Source organism: Bubalus kerabau, unplaced genomic scaffold (genome assembly GCF_029407905.1).
Source record: "Bubalus kerabau isolate K-KA32 ecotype Philippines breed swamp buffalo unplaced genomic scaffold, PCC_UOA_SB_1v2 scaffold_83, whole genome shotgun sequence".
NCBI classification, from domain to species: Eukaryota; Metazoa; Chordata; class Mammalia; order Artiodactyla; family Bovidae; genus Bubalus; species Bubalus kerabau.
In genome coordinates this window covers 102,874-119,421 of record NW_026577937.1, presented here as the reverse complement: position 1 = coordinate 119,421, position 16,548 = coordinate 102,874, and positions in this window count along the sequence as shown.

Sequence of the window (16,548 nt, the reverse complement as noted above, 5' to 3'; positions counted from 1 at the left end):
CGGAGTCCTTGGCTTCCCCTCGAGACGAGGCCTGACTCCCCGGGGGAGCCTGGAATGCAACCCCGAGATCCCTGCCTTCCCTGGAGAGGAAAATTAGGTCCCGGACACACGCTTAGGTGAGGTCTCTTAGGCCCTGCAGTGACTCGAGCGCCACCCCCAGCTTTCCCTCTCCCTCGCAACCCGAGGGCAAGATTGGGCTTCCCAGGGCCAACCCAAGGGGAAGGCTGAGATCCCCGTCGTAACTCGAGAATGCCGCCGCAACTCGAGAAAAACCACGTGGTTCCCACCGCTTGGCAAGATGAGGCCCTTGCCCGCGACGGCGTCTCAAGGGAAGTCCCCTGTTCCGCCCTGAAGGGCGAGACGGTCCCTGACAGCCTTCCTGCGACCCCCAAAAGTCCCCCGACACGCCGGGTTCCCCCGAGGGGAACACCGAGGGTCCCGGCACCGCTTCCTCTGAGCCCCTTCTCCCCTCCTGATCGCGACAGGAGAGGCGATTCCCCTGCGTGGTCTGGAAGGGGTTCCCGGCCTTCCCGGCGCACCTCAGGATGAGGCCGGTCTCACGAGGAAATTCGAGACGAGCCACGTGGGTGGGGCCACAGGCCGAACGCCCCCGATTCCCCGGTCCGCTCTTGAGAAGGACCCGAGGCCCGGACCCCTCTTCGAAGGCAACCCTGTGGGTGAAGGCACAACACGAAGGGGCACTGCCACCCCCGTGCATCGTCCGCAAAGACCCGCGGGTTCCACACACAGCTCGACGAGGGGCCTGAGACCCCCTGAGCAACTCGAGAGGCCAGCGGGGTTCCCTTCCTCAGACAAGACGAGGCCTGACTCTCCTGTCCCAACTCTGCAGGGACCCTGCGGTCGGAGTCCGAAACGCAGAGGAAGCCTGAGGTGCCTGCCTCCCCTCGAGGTGAGGCCCTCTTCCGTTGCGCCAGACCCAGCGGAGTCCCGAGGGGCCCCGCCACCTCCACAGGATCCCTCGCCTCTCAGAGGCACCCTGGGAAGTTCCCTAAGGTCCCCGGCAGAAGGCGAGGGACACGAGGGTTTCCCGCCGCCCCCCGACAAAGACCTCGAGAGTCCTTCTTCAACGCGTCTCGAGGCCCTAGTCCCCTCCCGTGACTCGAGAGCCAGGACGCGCTCCCCCTCGCCACGCGCGTGGAGACCTGACTTCCCTGGCGCCGCACGAGAGGCTCCCTGAGATCCTCGTCGTGCCTCGGGAGAAAACCCCACGGGCGCCGCAGCTCGAGGAAACCCCTGAGACGCCCCCGTCCTCGCGAGCTGAGGGCCTTCTTTTCCTGCATGGCCTGGAGAGCAATCCCGGGTCCTCTCTCCAAACGGAAGAGGAGGCTGGACTCCCTTGAGGCCGCTCAGGGGGCTCCAAGAGACCCGCGTCGCGACTCGAGAGGAGAGCGGAGTCCTTGGCTTCCCCTCGAGACGAGGCCTGACTCCCCGGGGGAGCCTGGAATGCAACCCCGAGATCCCTGCCTTCCCTGGAGAGGAAAATTAGGTCCCGGACACACGCTTAGGTGAGGTCTCTTAGGCCCTGCAGTGACTCGAGCGCCACCCCCAGCTTTCCCTCGCAACCCGAGGGGAAGATTGGGCTTCCCAGGGCCAACCCAAGGGGAAGGCTGAGATCCCCGTCGTAACTCGAGAATGCCGCCGCAACTCGAGAAAAACCACGTGGTTCCCACCGCTTGGCAAGATGAGGCCCTTGCCCGCGACGGCGTCTCAAGGGAAGTCCCCTGTTCCGCCCTGAAGGGCGAGACGGTCCCTGACAGCCTTCCTGCGACCCCCAAAAGTCCCCCGACACGCCGGGTTCCCCCGAGGGGAACACCGAGGGTCCCGGCACCGCTTCCTCTGAGCCCCTTCTCCCCTCCTGATCGCGACAGGAGAGGCGATTCCCCTGCGTGGTCTGGAAGGGGTTCCCGGCCTTCCCGGCGCACCTCAGGATGAGGCCGGTCTCACGAGGAAATTCGAGACGAGCCACGTGGGTGGGGCCACAGGCCGAACGCCCCCGATTCCCCGGTCCGCTCTTGAGAAGGACCCGAGGCCCGGACCCCTCTTCGAAGGCAACCCTGTGGGTGAAGGCACAACACGAAGGGGCACTGCCACCCCCGTGCATCGTCCGCAAAGACCCGCGGGTTCCACACACAGCTCGACGAGGGGCCTGAGACCCCCTGAGCAACTCGAGAGGCCAGCGGGGTTCCCTTCCTCAGACAAGACGAGGCCTGACTCTCCTGTCCCAACTCTGCAGGGACCCTGCGGTCGGAGTCCGAAACGCAGAGGAAGCCTGAGGTGCCTGCCTCCCCTCGAGGTGAGGCCCTCTTCCGTTGCGCCAGACCCAGCGGAGTCCCGAGGGGCCCCGCCACCTCCACAGGATCCCTCGCCTCTCAGAGGCACCCTGGGAAGTTCCCTAAGGTCCCCGGCAGAAGGCGAGGGACACGAGGGTTTCCCGCCGCCCCCCGACAAAGACCTCGAGAGTCCTTCTTCAACGCGTCTCGAGGCCCTAGTCCCCTCCCGTGACTCGAGAGCCAGGACGCGCTCCCCCTCGCCACGCGCGTGGAGACCTGACTTCCCTGGCGCCGCACGAGAGGCTCCCTGAGATCCTCGTCGTGCCTCGGGAGAAAACCCCCACGGGCGCCGCAGCTCGAGGAAACCCCTGAGACGCCCCCGTCCTCGCGAGCTGAGGGCCTTCTTTTCCTGCATGGCCTGGAGAGCAATCCCGGGTCCTCTCTCCAAACGGAAGAGGAGGCTGGACTCCCTTGAGGCCGCTCAGGGGGCTCCAAGAGACCCGCGTCGCGACTCGAGAGGAGAGCGGAGTCCTTGGCTTCCCCTCGAGACGAGGCCTGACTCCCCGGGGGAGCCTGGAATGCAACCCCGAGATCCCTGCCTTCCCTGGAGAGGAAAATTAGGACCCGGACACACGCTTAGGTGAGGTCTCTTCGGCCCTGCAGTGACTCGAGCGCCACCCCCAGCTTTCCCTCGCAACCCGAGGGGAAGATTGGGCTTCCCAGGGCCAACCCAAGGGGAAGGCTGAGATCCCCGTCGTAACTCGAGAATGCCGCCGCAACTCGAGAAAAACCACGTGGTTCCCACCGCTTGGCAAGATGAGGCCCTTGCCCGCGACGGCGTCTCAAGGGAAGTCCCCTGTTCCGCCCTGAAGGGCGAGACGGTCCCTGACAGCCTTCCTGCGACCCCCAAAAGTCCCCCGACACGCCGGGTTCCCCCGAGGGGAACACCGAGGGTCCCGGCACCGCTTCCTCTTAGCCCCTTCTCCCCTCCTGATCGCGACAGGAGAGGCGATTCCCCTGCGTGGTCTGGAAGGGGTTCCCGGCCTTCCCGGCGCACCTCAGGATGAGGCCGGTCTCACGAGGAAATTCGAGACGAGCCACGTGGGTGGGGCCACAGGCCGAACGCCCCCGATTCCCCGGTCCGCTCTTGAGAAGGACCCGAGGCCCGGACCCCTCTTCGAAGGCAACCCTGTGGGTGAAGGCACAACACGAAGGGGCACTGCCACCCCCGTGCATCGTCCGCAAAGACCCGCGGGTTCCACACACAGCTCGACGAGGGGCCTGAGACCCCCTGAGCAACTCGAGAGGCCAGCGGGGTTCCCTTCCTCAGACAAGACGAGGCCTGACTCTCCTGTCCCAACTCTGCAGGGACCCTGCGGTCGGAGTCCGAAACGCAGAGGAAGCCTGAGGTGCCTGCCTCCCCTCGAGGTGAGGCCCTCTTCCGTTGCGCCAGACCCAGCGGAGTCCCGAGGGGCCCCGCCACCTCCACAGGATCCCTCGCCTCTCAGAGGCACCCTGGGAAGTTCCCTAAGGTCCCCGGCAGAAGGCGAGGGACACGAGGGTTTCCCGCCGCCCCCCGACAAAGACCTCGAGAGTCCTTCTTCAACGCGTCTCGAGGCCCTAGTCCCCTCCCGTGACTCGAGAGCCAGGACGCGCTCCCCCTCGCCACGCGCATGGAGACCTGACTTCCCTGGCGCCGCACGAGAGGCTCCCTGAGATCCTCGTCGTGCCTCGGGAGAAAACCCCCACGGGCGCCGCAGCTCGAGGAAACCCCTGAGACGCCCCCGTCCTCGCGAGCTGAGGGCCTTCTTTTCCTGCATGGCCTGGAGAGCAATCCCGGGTCCTCTCTCCAAACGGAAGAGGAGGCTGGACTCCCTTGAGGCCGCTCAGGGGGCTCCAAGAGACCCGCGTCGCGACTCGAGAGGAGAGCGGAGTCCTTGGCTTCCCCTCGAGACGAGGCCTGACTCCCCGGGGGAGCCTGGAATGCAACCCCGAGATCCCTGCCTTCCCTGGAGAGGAAAATTAGGTCCCGGACACACGCTTAGGTGAGGTCTCTTAGGCCCTGCAGTGACTCGAGCGCCACCCCCAGCTTTCCTTCGCAACCCGAGGGGAAGATTGGGCTTCCCAGGGCCAACCCAAGGGGAAGGCTGAGATCCCCGTCGTAACTCGAGAATGCCGCCGCAACTCGAGAAAAACCACGTGGTTCCCACCGCTTGGCAAGATGAGGCCCTTGCCCGCGACGGCGTCTCAAGGGAAGTCCCCTGTTCCGCCCTGAAGGGCGAGACGGTCCCTGACAGCCTTCCTGCGACCCCCAAAAGTCCCCCGACACGCCGGGTTCCCCCGAGGGGAACACCGAGGGTCCCGGCACCGCTTCCTCTGAGCCCCTTCTCCCCTCCTGATCGCGACAGGAGAGGCGATTCCCCTGCGTGGTCTGGAAGGGGTTCCCGGCCTTCCCGGCGCACCTCAGGATGAGGCCGGTCTCACGAGGAAATTCGAGACGAGCCACGTGGGTGGGGCCACAGGCCGAACGCCCCCGATTCCCCGGTCCGCTCTTGAGAAGGACCCGAGGCCCGGACCCCTCTTCGAAGGCAACCCTGTGGGTGAAGGCACAACACGAAGGGGCACTGCCACCCCCGTGCATCGTCCGCAAAGACCCGCGGGTTCCACACACAGCTCGACGAGGGGCCTGAGACCCCCTGAGCAACTCGAGAGGCCAGCGGGGTTCCCTTCCTCAGACAAGACGAGGCCTGACTCTCCTGTCCCAACTCTGCAGGGACCCTGCGGTCGGAGTCCGAAACGCAGAGGAAGCCTGAGGTGCCTGCCTCCCCTCGAGGTGATGCCCTCTTCCGTTGCGCCAGACCCAGCGGAGTCCCGAGGGGCCCCGCCACCTCCACAGGATCCCTCGCCTCTCAGAGGCACCCTGGGAAGTTCCCTAAGGTCCCCGGCAGAAGGCGAGGGACACGAGGGTTTCCCGCCGCCCCCCGACAAAGATCTCGAGAGTCCTTCTTCAACGCGTCTCGAGGCCCTAGTCCCCTCCCGTGACTCGAGAGCCAGGACGCGCTCCCCCTCGCCACGCGCGTGGAGACCTGACTTCCCTGGCGCCGCACGAGAGGCTCCCTGAGATCCTCGTCGTGCCTCGGGAGAAAACCCCCACGGGCGCCGCAGCTCGAGGAAACCCCTGAGACGCCCCCGTCCTCGCGAGCTGAGGGCCTTCTTTTCCTGCATGGCCTGGAGAGCAATCCCGGGTCCTCTCTCCAAACGGAAGAGGAGGCTGGACTCCCTTGAGGCCGCTCAGGGGGCTCCAAGAGACCCGCGTCGCGACTCGAGAGGAGAGCGGAGTCCTTGGCTTCCCCTCGAGACGAGGCCTGACTCCCCGGGGGAGCCTGGAATGCAACCCCGAGATCCCTGCCTTCCCTGGAGAGGAAAATTAGGTCCCGGACACACGCTTAGGTGAGGTCTCTTAGGCCCTGCAGTGACTCGAGCGCCACCCCCAGCTTTCCCTCGCAACCCGAGGGGAAGATTGGGCTTCCCAGGGCCAACCCAAGGGGAAGGCTGAGATCCCCGTCGTAACTCGAGAATGCCGCCGCAACTCGAGAAAAACCACGTGGTTCCCACCGCTTGGCAAGATGAGGCCCTTGCCCGCGACGGCGTCTCAAGGGAAGTCCCCTGTTCCGCCCTGAAGGGCGAGACGGTCCCTGACAGCCTTCCTGCGACCCCCAAAAGTCCCCCGACACGCCGGGTTCCCCCGAGGGGAACACCGAGGGTCCCGGCACCGCTTCCTCTGAGCCCCTTCTCCCCTCCTGATCGCGACAGGAGAGGCGATTCCCCTGCGTGGTCTGGAAGGGGTTCCCGGCCTTCCCGGCGCACCTCAGGATGAGGCCGGTCTCACGAGGAAATTCGAGACGAGCCACGTGGGTGGGGCCACAGGCCGAACGCCCCCGATTCCCCGGTCCGCTCTTGAGAAGGACCCGAGGCCCGGACCCCTCTTCGAAGGCAACCCTGTGGGTGAAGGCACAACACGAAGGGGCACTGCCACCCCCGTGCATCGTCCGCAAAGACCCGCGGGTTCCACACACAGCTCGACGAGGGGCCTGAGACCCCCTGAGCAACTCGAGAGGCCAGCGGGGTTCCCTTCCTCAGACAAGACGAGGCCTGACTCTCCTGTCCCAACTCTGCAGGGACCCTGCGGTCGGAGTCCGAAACGCAGAGGAAGCCTGAGGTGCCTGCCTCCCCTCGAGGTGAGGCCCTCTTCCGTTGCGCCAGACCCAGCGGAGTCCCGAGGGGCCCCGCCACCTCCACAGGATCCCTCGCCTCTCAGAGGCACCCTGGGAAGTTCCCTAAGGTCCCCGGCAGAAGGCGAGGGACACGAGGGTTTCCCGCCGCCCCCCGACAAAGACCTCGAGAGTCCTTCTTCAACGCGTCTCGAGGCCCTAGTCCCCTCCCGTGACTCGAGAGCCAGGACGCGCTCCCCCTCGCCACGCGCGTGGAGACCTGACTTCCCTGGCGCCGCACGAGAGGCTCCCTGAGATCCTCGTCGTGCCTCGGGAGAAAACCCCCACGGGCGCCGCAGCTCGAGGAAACCCCTGAGACGCCCCCGTCCTCGCGAGCTGAGGGCCTTCTTTTCCTGCATGGCCTGGAGAGCAATCCCGGGTCCTCTCTCCAAACGGAAGAGGAGGCTGGACTCCCTTGAGGCCGCTCAGGGGGCTCCAAGAGACCCGCGTCGCGACTCGAGAGGAGAGCGGAGTCCTTGGCTTCCCCTCGAGACGAGGCCTGACTCCCCGGGGGAGCCTGGAATGCAACCCCGAGATCCCTGCCTTCCCTGGAGAGGAAAATTAGGTCCCGGACACACGCTTAGGTGAGGTCTCTTAGGCCCTGCAGTGACTCGAGCGCCACCCCCAGCTTTCCCTCGCAACCCGAGGGGAAGATTGGGCTTCCCAGGGCCAACCCAAGGGGAAGGCTGAGATCCCCGTCGTAACTCGAGAATGCCGCCGCAACTCGAGAAAAACCACGTGGTTCCCACCGCTTGGCAAGATGAGGCCCTTGCCCGCGACGGCGTCTCAAGGGAAGTCCCCTGTTCCGCCCTGAAGGGCGAGACGGTCCCTGACAGCCTTCCTGCGACCCCCAAAAGTCCCCCGACACGCCGGGTTCCCCCGAGGGGAACACCGAGGGTCCCGGCACCGCTTCCTCTGAGCCCCTTCTCCCCTCCTGATCGCGACAGGAGAGGCGATTCCCCTGCGTGGTCTGGAAGGGGTTCCCGGCCTTCCCGGCGCACCTCAGGATGAGGCCGGTCTCACGAGGAAATTCGAGACGAGACACGTGGGTGGAGCCACAGGCCGAACGCCCCCGATTCCCCGGTCCGCTCTTGAGAAGGACCCGAGGCCCGGACCCCTCTTCGAAGGCAACCCTGTGGGTGAAGGCACAACACGAAGGGGCACTGCCACCCCCGTGCATCGTCCGCAAAGACCCGCGGGTTCCACACACAGCTCGACGAGGGGCCTGAGACCCCCTGAGCAACTCGAGAGGCCAGCGGGGTTCCCTTCCTCAGACAAGACGAGGCCTGACTCTCCTGTCCCAACTCTGCAGGGACCCTGCGGTCGGAGTCCGAAACGCAGAGGAAGCCTGAGGTGCCTGCCTCCCCTCGAGGTGAGGCCCTCTTCCGTTGCGCCAGACCCAGCGGAGTCCCGAGGGGCCCCGCCACCTCCACAGGATCCCTCGCCTCTCAGAGGCACCCTGGGAAGTTCCCTAAGGTCCCCGGCAGAAGGCGAGGGACACGAGGGTTTCCCGCCGCCCCCCGACAAAGACCTCGAGAGTCCTTCTTCAACGCGTCTCGAGGCCCTAGTCCCCTCCCGTGACTCGAGAGCCAGGACGCGCTCCCCCTCGCCACGCGCATGGAGACCTGACTTCCCTGGCGCCGCACGAGAGGCTCCCTGAGATCCTCGTCGTGCCTCGGGAGAAAACCCCCACGGGCGCCGCAGCTCGAGGAAACCCCTGAGACGCCCCCGTCCTCGCGAGCTGAGGGCCTTCTTTTCCTGCATGGCCTGGAGAGCAATCCCGGGTCCTCTCTCCAAACGGAAGAGGAGGCTGGACTCCCTTGAGGCCGCTCAGGGGGCTCCAAGAGACCCGCGTCGCGACTCGAGAGGAGAGCGGAGTCCTTGGCTTCCCCTCGAGACGAGGCCTGACTCCCCGGGGGAGCCTGGAATGCAACCCCGAGATCCCTGCCTTCCCTGGAGAGGAAAATTAGGTCCCGGACACACGCTTAGGTGAGGTCTCTTAGGCCCTGCAGTGACTCGAGCGCCACCCCCAGCTTTCCCTCGCAACCCGAGGGGAAGATTGGGCTTCCCAGGGCCAACCCAAGGGGAAGGCTGAGATCCCCGTCGTAACTCGAGAATGCCGCCGCAACTCGAGAAAAACCACGTGGTTCCCACCGCTTGGCAAGATGAGGCCCTTGCCCGCGACGGCGTCTCAAGGGAAGTCCCCTGTTCCGCCCTGAAGGGCGAGACGGTCCCTGACAGCCTTCCTGCGACCCCCAAAAGTCCCCCGACACGCCGGGTTCCCCCGAGGGGAACACCGAGGGTCCCGGCACCGCTTCCTCTGAGCCCCTTCTCCCCTCCTGATCGCGACAGGAGAGGCGATTCCCCTGCGTGGTCTGGAAGGGGTTCCCGGCCTTCCCGGCGCACCTCAGGATGAGGCCGGTCTCACGAGGAAATTCGAGACGAGCCACGTGGGTGGGGCCACAGGCCGAACGCCCCCGATTCCCCGGTCCGCTCTTGAGAAGGACCCGAGGCCCAGACCCCTCTTCGAAGGCAACCCTGTGGGTGAAGGCACAACACGAAGGGGCACTGCCACCCCCGTGCATCGTCCGCAAAGACCCGCGGGTTCCACACACAGCTCGACGAGGGGCCTGAGACCCCCTGAGCAACTCGAGAGGCCAGCGGGGTTCCCTTCCTCAGACAAGACGAGGCCTGACTCTCCTGTCCCAACTCTGCAGGGACCCTGCGGTCGGAGTCCGAAACGCAGAGGAAGCCTGAGGTGTCTGCCTCCCCTCGAGGTGAGGCCCTCTTCCGTTGCGCCAGACCCAGCGGAGTCCCGAGGGGCCCCGCCACCTCCACAGGATCCCTCGCCTCTCAGAGGCACCCTGGGAAGTTCCCTAAGGTCCCCGGCAGAAGGCGAGGGACACGAGGGTTTCCCGCCGCCCCCCGACAAAGACCTCGAGAGTCCTTCTTCAACGCGTCTCGAGGCCCTAGTCCCCTCCCGTGACTCGAGAGCCAGGACGCGCTCCCCCTCGCCACGCGCGTGGAGACCTGACTTCCCTGGCGCCGCACGAGAGGCTCCCTGAGATCCTCGTCGTGCCTCGGGAGAAAACCCCCACGGGCGCCGCAGCTCGAGGAAACCCCTGAGACGCCCCCGTCCTCGCGAGCTGAAGGCCTTCTTTTCCTGCATGGCCTGGAGAGCAATCCCGGGTCCTCTCTCCAAACGGAAGAGGAGGCTGGACTCCCTTGAGGCCGCTCAGGGGGCTCCAAGAGACCCGCGTCGCGACTCGAGAGGAGAGCGGAGTCCTTGGCTTCCCCTCGAGACGAGGCCTGACTCCCCGGGGGAGCCTGGAATGCAACCCCGAGATCCCTGCCTTCCCTGGAGAAGAAAATTAGGTCCCGGACACACGCTTAGGTGAGGTCTCTTAGGCCCTGCAGTGACTCGAGCGCCACCCCCAGCTTTCCCTCGCAACCCGAGGGGAAGATTGGGCTTCCCAGGGCCAACCCAAGGGGAAGGCTGAGATCCCCGTCGTAACTCGAGAATGCCGCCGCAACTCGAGAAAAACCACGTGGTTCCCACCGCTTGGCAAGATGAGGCCCTTGCCCGCGACGGCGTCTCAAGGGAAGTCCCCTGTTCCGCCCTGAAGGGCGAGACGGTCCCTGACAGCCTTCCTGCGACCCCCAAAAGTCCCCCGACACGCCGGGTTCCCCCGAGGGGAACACCGAGGGTCCCGGCACCGCTTCCTCTGAGCCCCTTCTCCCCTCCTGATCGCGACAGGAGAGGCGATTCCCCTGCGTGGTCTGGAAGGGGTTCCCGGCCTTCCCGGCGCACCTCAGGATGAGGCCGGTCTCACGAGGAAATTCGAGACGAGCCACGTGGGTGGGGCCACAGGCCGAACGCCCCCGATTCCCCGGTCCGCTCTTGAGAAGGACCCGAGGCCCGGACCCCTCTTCGAAGGCAACCCTGTGGGTGAAGGCACAACACGAAGGGGCACTGCCACCCCCGTGCATCGTCCGCAAAGACCCGCGGGTTCCACACACAGCTCGACGAGGGGCCTGAGACCCCCTGAGCAACTCGAGAGGCCAGCGGGGTTCCCTTCCTCAGACAAGACGAGGCCTGACTCTCCTGTCCCAACTCTGCAGGGACCCTGCGGTCGGAGTCCGAAACGCAGAGGAAGCCTGAGGTGCCTGCCTCCCCTCGAGGTGAGGCCCTCTTCCGTTGCGCCAGACCCAGCGGAGTCCCGAGGGGCCCCGCCACCTCCACAGGATCCCTCGCCTCTCAGAGGCACCCTGGGAAGTTCCCTAAGGTCCCCGGCAGAAGGCGAGGGACACGAGGGTTTCCCGCCGCCCCCCGACAAAGACCTCGAGAGTCCTTCTTCAACGCGTCTCGAGGCCCTAGTCCCCTCCCGTGACTCGAGAGCCAGGACGCGCTCCCCCTCGCCACGCGCATGGAGACCTGACTTCCCTGGCGCCGCACGAGAGGCTCCCTGAGATCCTCGTCGTGCCTCGGGAGAAAACCCCCACGGGCGCCGCAGCTCGAGGAAACCCCTGAGACGCCCCCGTCCTCGCGAGCTGAGGGCCTTCTTTTCCTGCATGGCCTGGAGAGCAATCCCGGGTCCTCTCTCCAAACGGAAGAGGAGGCTGGACTCCCTTGAGGCCGCTCAGGGGGCTCCAAGAGACCCGCGTCGCGACTCGAGAGGAGAGCGGAGTTCTTGGCTTCCCCTCGAGACGAGGCCTGACTCCCCGGGGGAGCCTGGAATGCAACTCCGAGATCCCTGCCTTCCCTGGAGAGGAAAATTAGGTCCCGGACACACGCTTAGGTGAGGTCTCTTAGGCCCTGCAGTGACTCGAGCGCCACCCCCAGCTTTCCCTCGCAACACGAGGGGAAGATTGGGCTTCCCAGGGCCAACCCAAGGGGAAGGCTGAGATCCCCGTCGTAACTCGAGAATGCCGCCGCAACTCGAGAAAATCCACGTGGTTCCCACCGCTTGGCAAGATGAGGCCCTTGCCCGCGACGGCGTCTCAAGGGAAGTCCCCTGTTCCGCCCTGAAGGGCGAGACGGTCCCTGACAGCCTTCCTGCGACCCCCAAAAGTCCCCCGACACGCCGGGTTCCCCCGAGGAGAACACCGAGGGCCCCGGCACCGCTTCCTCTGAGCCCCTTCCCCCTCCTGATCGCGACAGGAGAGGCGATTCCCCTGCGTGGTCTGGAAGGGGTTCCCGGCCTTCCCGGCGCACCTCAGGATGAGGCCGGTCTCACGAGGAAATTCGAGACGAGCCACGTGGGTGGGGCCACAGGCCGAACGCCCCCGATTCCCCGGTCCGCTCTTGAGAAGGACCCGAGGCCCGGACCCCTCTTCGAAGGCAACCCTGTGGGTGAAGGCACAACACGAAGGGGCACTGCCACCCCCGTGCATCGTCCGCAAAGACCCGCGGGTTGCACACACAGCTCGACGAGGGGCCTGAGACCCCCTGAGCAACTCGAGAGGCCAGCGGGGTTCCCTTCCTCAGACAAGACGAGGCCTGACTCTCCTGTCCCAACTCTGCAGGGACCCTGCGGTCGGAGTCCGAAACGCAGAGGAAGCCTGAGGTGCCTGCCTCCCCTCGAGGTGAGGCCCTCTTCCGTTGCGCCAGACCCAGCGGAGTCCCGAGGGGCCCCGCCACCTCCACAGGATCCCTCGCCTCTCAGAGGCACCCTGGGAAGTTCCCTAAGGTCCCCGGCAGAAGGCGAGGGACACGAGGGTTTCCCGCCGCCCCCCGACAAAGACCTCGAGAGTCCTTCTTCAACGCGTCTCGAGGCCCTAGTCCCCTCCCGTGACTCGAGAGCCAGGACGCGCTCCCCCTCGCCACGCGCGTGGAGACCTGACTTCCCTGGCGCCGCACGAGAGGCTCCCTGAGATCCTCGTCGTGCCTCGGGAGAAAACCCCCACGGGCGCCGCAGCTCGAGGAAACCCCTGAGACGCCCCCGTCCTCGCGAGCTGAGGGCCTTCTTTTCCTGCATGGCCTGGAGAGCAATCCCGGGTCCTCTCTCCAAACGGAAGAGGAGGCTGGACTCCCTTGAGGCCGCTCAGGGGGCTCCAAGAGACCCGCGTCGCGACTCGAGAGGAGAGCGGAGTCCTTGGCTTCCCCTCGAGACGAGGCCTGACTCCCCGGGGGAGCCTGGAATGCAACCCCGAGATCCCTGCCTTCCCTGGAGAGGAAAATTAGGTCCCGGACACACGCTTAGGTGAGGTCTCTTAGGCCCTGCAGTGACTCGAGCGCCACCCCCAGCTTTCCCTCGCAACCCGAGGGGAAGATTGGGCTTCCCAGGGCCAACCCAAGGGGAAGGCTGAGATCCCCGTCGTAACTCGAGAATGCCGCCGCAACTCGAGAAAAACCACGTGGTTCCCACCGCTTGGCAAGATGAGGCCCTTGCCCGCGACGGCGTCTCAAGGGAAGTCCCCTGTTCCGCCCTGAAGGGCGAGACGGTCCCTGACAGCCTTCCTGCGACCCCCAAAAGTCCCCCGACACGCCGGGTTCCCCCGAGGGGAACACCGAGGGTCCCGGCACCGCTTCCTCTGAGCCCCTTCTCCCCTCCTGATCGCGACAGGAGAGGCGATTCCCCTGCGTGGTCTGGAAGGGGTTCCCGGCCTTCCCGGCGCACCTCAGGATGAGGCCGGTCTCACGAGGAAATTCGAGACGAGACACGTGGGTGGAGCCACAGGCCGAACGCCCCCGATTCCCCGGTCCGCTCTTGAGAAGGACCCGAGGCCCGGACCCCTCTTCGAAGGCAACCCTGTGGGTGAAGGCACAACACGAAGGGGCACTGCCACCCCCGTGCATCGTCCGCAAAGACCCGCGGGTTCCACACACAGCTCGACGAGGGGCCTGAGACCCCCTGAGCAACTCGAGAGGCCAGCGGGGTTCCCTTCCTCAGACAAGACGAGGCCTGACTCTCCTGTCCCAACTCTGCAGGGACCCTGCGGTCGGAGTCCGAAACGCAGAGGAAGCCTGAGGTGCCTGCCTCCCCTCGAGGTGAGGCCCTCTTCCGTTGCGCCAGACCCAGCGGAGTCCCGAGGGGCCCCGCCACCTCCACAGGATCCCTCGCCTCTCAGAGGCACCCTGGGAAGTTCCCTAAGGTCCCCGGCAGAAGGCGAGGGACACGAGGGTTTCCCGCCGCCCCCCGACAAAGACCTCGAGAGTCCTTCTTCAACGCGTCTCGAGGCCCTAGTCCCCTCCCGTGACTCGAGAGCCAGGACGCGCTCCCCCTCGCCACGCGCATGGAGACCTGACTTCCCTGGCGCCGCACGAGAGGCTCCCTGAGATCCTCGTCGTGCCTCGGGAGAAAACCCCCACGGGCGCCGCAGCTCGAGGAAACCCCTGAGACGCCCCCGTCCTCGCGAGCTGAGGGCCTTCTTTTCCTGCATGGCCTGGAGAGCAATCCCGGGTCCTCTCTCCAAACGGAAGAGGAGGCTGGACTCCCTTGAGGCCGCTCAGGGGGCTCCAAGAGACCCGCGTCGCGACTTGAGAGGAGAGCGGAGTCCTTGGCTTCCCCTCGAGACGAGGCCTGACTCCCCGGGGGAGCCTGGAATGCAACCCCGAGATCCCTGCCTTCCCTGGAGAGGAAAATTAGGTCCCGGACACACGCTTAGGTGAGGTCTCTTAGGCCCTGCAGTGACTCGAGCGCCACCCCCAGCTTTCCCTCGCAACCCGAGGGGAAGATTGGGCTTCCCAGGGCCAACCCAAGGGGAAGGCTGAGATCCCCGTCGTAACTCGAGAATGCCGCCGCAACTCGAGAAAAACCACGTGGTTCCCACCGCTTGGCAAGATGAGGCCCTTGCCCGCGACGGCGTCTCAAGGGAAGTCCCCTGTTCCGCCCTGAAGGGCGAGACGGTCCCTGACAGCCTTCCTGCGACCCCCAAAAGTCCCCCGACACGCCGGGTTCCCCCGAGGGGAACACCGAGGGTCCCGGCACCGCTTCCTCTGAGCCCCTTCTCCCCTCCTGATCGCGACAGGAGAGGCGATTCCCCTGCGTGGTCTGGAAGGGGTTCCCGGCCTTCCCGGCGCACCTCAGGATGAGGCCGGTCTCACGAGGAAATTCGAGACGAGCCACGTGGGTGGGGCCACAGGCCGAACGCCCCCGATTCCCCGGTCCGCTCTTGAGAAGGACCCGAGGCCCAGACCCCTCTTCGAAGGCAACCCTGTGGGTGAAGGCACAACACGAAGGGGCACTGCCACCCCCGTGCATCGTCCGCAAAGACCCGCGGGTTCCACACACAGCTCGACGAGGGGCCTGAGACCCCCTGAGCAACTCGAGAGGCCAGCGGGGTTCCCTTCCTCAGACAAGACGAGGCCTGACTCTCCTGTCCCAACTCTGCAGGGACCCTGCGGTCGGAGTCCGAAACGCAGAGGAAGCCTGAGGTGTCTGCCTCCCCTCGAGGTGAGGCCCTCTTCCGTTGCGCCAGACCCAGCGGAGTCCCGAGGGGCCCCGCCACCTCCACAGGATCCCTCGCCTCTCAGAGGCACCCTGGGAAGTTCCCTAAGGTCCCCGGCAGAAGGCGAGGGACACGAGGGTTTCCCGCCGCCCCCCGACAAAGACCTCGAGAGTCCTTCTTCAACGCGTCTCGAGGCCCTAGTCCCCTCCCGTGACTCGAGAGCCAGGACGCGCTCCCCCTCGCCACGCGCGTGGAGACCTGACTTCCCTGGCGCCGCACGAGAGGCTCCCTGAGATCCTCGTCGTGCCTCGGGAGAAAACCCCCACGGGCGCCGCAGCTCGAGGAAACCCCTGAGACGCCCCCGTCCTCGCGAGCTGAGGGCCTTCTTTTCCTGCATGGCCTGGAGAGCAATCCCGGGTCCTCTCTCCAAACGGAAGAGGAGGCTGGACTCCCTTGAGGCCGCTCAGGGGGCTCCAAGAGACCCGCGTCGCGACTCGAGAGGAGAGCGGAGTCCTTGGCTTCCCCTCGAGACGAGGCCTGACTCCCCGGGGGAGCCTGGAATGCAACCCCGAGATCCCTGCCTTCCCTGGAGAGGAAAATTAGGTCCCGGACACACGCTTAGGTGAGGTCTCTTAGGCCCTGCAGTGACTCGAGCGCCACCCCCAGCTTTCCCTCGCAACCCGAGGGGAAGATTGGGCTTCCCAGGGCCAACCCAAGGGGAAGGCTGAGATCCCCGTCGTAACTCGAGAATGCCGCCGCAACTCGAGAAAAACCACGTGGTTCCCACCGCTTGGCAAGATGAGGCCCTTGCCCGCGACGGCGTCTCAAGGGAAGTCTCCTGTTCCGCCCTGAAGGGCGAGACGGTCCCTGACAGCCTTCCTGCGACCCCCAAAAGTCCCCCGACACGCCGGGTTCCCCCGAGGGGAACACCGAGGGTCCCGGCACCGCTTCCTCTGAGCCCCTTCTCCCCTCCTGATCGCGACAGGAGAGGCGATTCCCCTGCGTGGTCTGGAAGGGGTTCCCGGCCTTCCCGGCGCACCTCAGGATGAGGCCGGTCTCACGAGGAAATTCGAGACGAGCCACGTGGGTGGGGCCACAGGCCGAACGCCCCCGATTCCCTGGTCCGCTCTTGAGAAGGACCCGAGGCCCGGACCCCTCTTCGAAGGCAACCCTGTGGGTGAAGGCACAACACGAAGGGGCACTGCCACCCCCGTGCATCGTCCGCAAAGACCCGCGGGTTCCACACACAGCTCGACGAGGGGCCTGAGACCCCCTGAGCAACTCGAGAGGCCAGCGGGGTTCCCTTCCTCAGACAAGACGAGGCCTGACTCTCCTGTCCCAACTCTGCAGGGACCCTGCGGTCGGAGTCCGAAACGCAGAGGAAGCCTGAGGTGCCTGCCTCCCCTCGAGGTGAGGCCCTCTTCCGTTGCGCCAGACCCAGCGGAGTCCCGAGGGGCCCCGCCACCTCCACAGGATCCCTCGCCTCTCAGAGGCACCCTGGGAAGTTCCCTAAGGTCCCCGGCAGAAGGCGAGGGACACGAGGGTTTCCCGCCGCCCCCCGACAAAGACCTCGAGAGTCCTTCTTCAACGCGTCT